The following is a 2,985-nucleotide window of genomic DNA, read 5'->3' as shown; positions in this document are numbered from 1 at the left end:
GCACATTCTGCATGGAGCACTGGGTGTTATGCACAAACAATGAATCATGGAACACTTCATCTAAAACTAATGATGTAATGTATGGGGATTAACATAACAATAAAAAAAGAAAAAAAAAAGACATGTCACTGCTAGTTTTGATCATGATCTGGAATCTTAAGGGATTAGCCGAGTACTTGTATTGTGTAGGGGAGGGGGGAGGTGGGGGCTGATGTGAGTCTGTGAGTGCACCCCAAGGGCAGGGAAACTATGACATTGGCTGGTGGGGAGGCAAGATAAAATGAAGCCATACTTTGACTGCCTCCTGTCTTCTCTTTTCACCCAAGTAGGAAGAACTATTGAAAAGTCCCTCTTAAAGAGGCTGTGCTTCCCCTGGCCCTCCACCACTGCTTCTGTCTCCTGGCATCTTGGAGGGGAAGGTCAGTCATCAACCATTAGCCATGGCCTGTGCACTTCTGCTGAGAGCCTGTCTCTTCTCTGAATCTTGTCTGCATCAATCAGTTTGGGACAGGTCCTGCTGCCATAACAAACAAGCCCCAAGTCTCAGTGGCTTAAAATAACAAGGATTTATTGCTTGATCACGCTAAGTGCCCATTGTCGGGGGACCGAAGACTCTGCCCTGAGTCATCCTCCCTTCAGGTCATAGTTGACAGAGGAACCATGAGCCAGAACGTTAACAGCTGCATAGCAGGGGGCAAGAGAGCTTGGCAAATGGTGCTCTGACTCAGAGCAGCTGCCTGGAAGTGACACGCACATTGCTTTCTCTCACATTTTATGGGCCAAAGCAAGTCACACAGATAACTCTGTGTCATGTGGTAAGTCACATGATCAACTCCAATCCTATCATTTCCTGGGGAAAAAGAATGGGTAATATTTGATGAACAGCACTAAGGGCTAACCCAAGAGCCCTTCTCTGAGCCCTTACTTAAAAAAAAAAAAGGTAAAGTTTCTGAATACTCAAAAGCAGAGAGATTAGTACAGTGAACTCCCATGTCTACATTCTGCAAGACATCTTCTTCAATTGCACTGTCATGGTAACAGGATCACTGTGCTAAACCCTGCAGAAGCCAGGTCTCATCCAATGTGCATGGTAAGCTTTATTATTTGTTCCATTTTACAGATGAGGAAACAGAGACTCGGGAGTTAAGTGACTTGGCCAAGGACACACAGCCAGTGCAGACAGAGCTGATGATGCACTCAGCCCTGCTGGAGGGTGCTGCAGCCTCAGGGGTGAAGAGAACCTAAATGGAAGCCATGTTAGGAAAGGGGGGCACGTCTTTCTTAACGACGGGCTAGCTGCTGTGTGAGCTCGGCTCTCCTGCCAGCCCCCTTTGCTCTGAGCTGGGGGCTTCACCATCAGGGACTAGAGGAGGAGGCAAAAGACAAGAAGTCAGAAGGGTCCTGTTCCCCAGGGAGGCATAGCCATGAAATGGGATGGTGTGGACCCATGGACATCCATTTAACTGTTGACTCTTTGGTGCATTCATTCAATAGCTATTTACTGAGTACCTACTCTGGGCCAGACCTGGGAAGACAAAGAAGTGAGCCCGCCTAGACCCTTGCCCCCACAGAGGAGAATCCTGCTTCTTCCAGCTGGTTGACTGGATTTTCTCAAATCTTAATTGGAGCCTCAGTTTCCTAACCTGTGCAAATGGGCATAATAACAGCTTCTACATGGCAAGACCGGTGAAGATTTAAATGAGCTCATACACAGAGATAACTGGAGCCCATTAGTGTCTCCCATGCCAATGGGCAGGGGTAACATCCAAAATATCGAATAACCCAGAAGCTATAGGCACCATCTAGTCAGAAGGGACCTCTGACTGACCAGAACTCGGTTGGCCAGTGTGCTGAATATTGGCTTTGGTGTTCCTGTGTTTCATAAACAGATGTTTGGAGAGCTCCAATAGTGGGTGCACCATGATCTAATGACGGAAATTTGCCCAGTCAGCTGACCTCTTGACCCCTCCTGGCTGAGGCCCATCTCTGTGTCCTGGTCACCAGGGGCTGGCAAGCATGTGTGGGTGGACCCCACCTCTAATGCCTCTCACCCCCCATTACACCCACTCTTCTAAGTGCGGGGCCAAGAATATTTGGAGAGTAACAAAAGAATATAGAAATAACCAGATACTCACTTGATGTTTAAAGCCAATAGGTTTTGCTCCAGTGGGTGCCTGGTAGAGATGAAGGAATACCTTGCTTCTCTCTCCTCGGGGGGAACAAGGCCTTCCTCAAGGCCTTGCCATGTCCGAAGTTCCCACAGAAGAAAGAATCAGTCCCCGTGTACCTGCTAGAAGGATTGAGGTATAAGCCAGAACTTCCCCCACTGTACTATGAGCCCACCTGAAATAAATTCATTTGTTCTGCACTAGTTACAGACATGTTACAAAGCTTCATCTTTTAAAGTGGCAGCAAATGTCTTCTAATATTAATGAGGATGATTCTGGAAAAAAAAAAAAAGTGTCTAGAAAGGTTTTTTGTTCTTCCAGAACATTAGGCTCCCCGCATTTCATTACCCAGTGAGGGCTCTCCATGTACTTCCTCTTCCATATGATCCAAACCCGATTTGTTCCCATGTTCGTGTGTGGTTATGTGTTTAGACCACATGTAAGAAATTAGAGAAAGTTTGGAATTGGAATTGGGGTCGGATTGGGGAGAAAAAAATCTGCCAGCTCATTTGGAGAAACCCACATGGAAAGATAAATGGCAGTGAGCAGCTCTGACCGTCATGTGAAGTGTTAATGCATCATTGTGACGCATTTTAAATCACGTTTTTCGAAATTATTTCCCCCATTCGATCGCTACCTGAGAATGGAGATATTCACGTATGGGATCATATGGGGCTGTGCAGGCCGGGGTATACCATCTCTCCCACTGAGAAGCTCACCCGGGTTTGGAAATGCTAATGAATTACGTGACACATGACTCTCTGAAGATGCTATTATTACACCTACGCTACAGATAAAAGACTGAATCATCAAAAAA

This window comes from Leptonychotes weddellii, chromosome 9 (genome assembly GCF_054177405.1).
Source record: "Leptonychotes weddellii isolate Sample4059 chromosome 9, ASM5417740v2, whole genome shotgun sequence".
Lineage (NCBI taxonomy): Eukaryota > Metazoa > Chordata > Mammalia > Carnivora > Phocidae > Leptonychotes > Leptonychotes weddellii.
The sequence above is the reverse complement of the archived record's forward strand: the minus strand, read 5'-3'. Positions refer to the sequence as shown.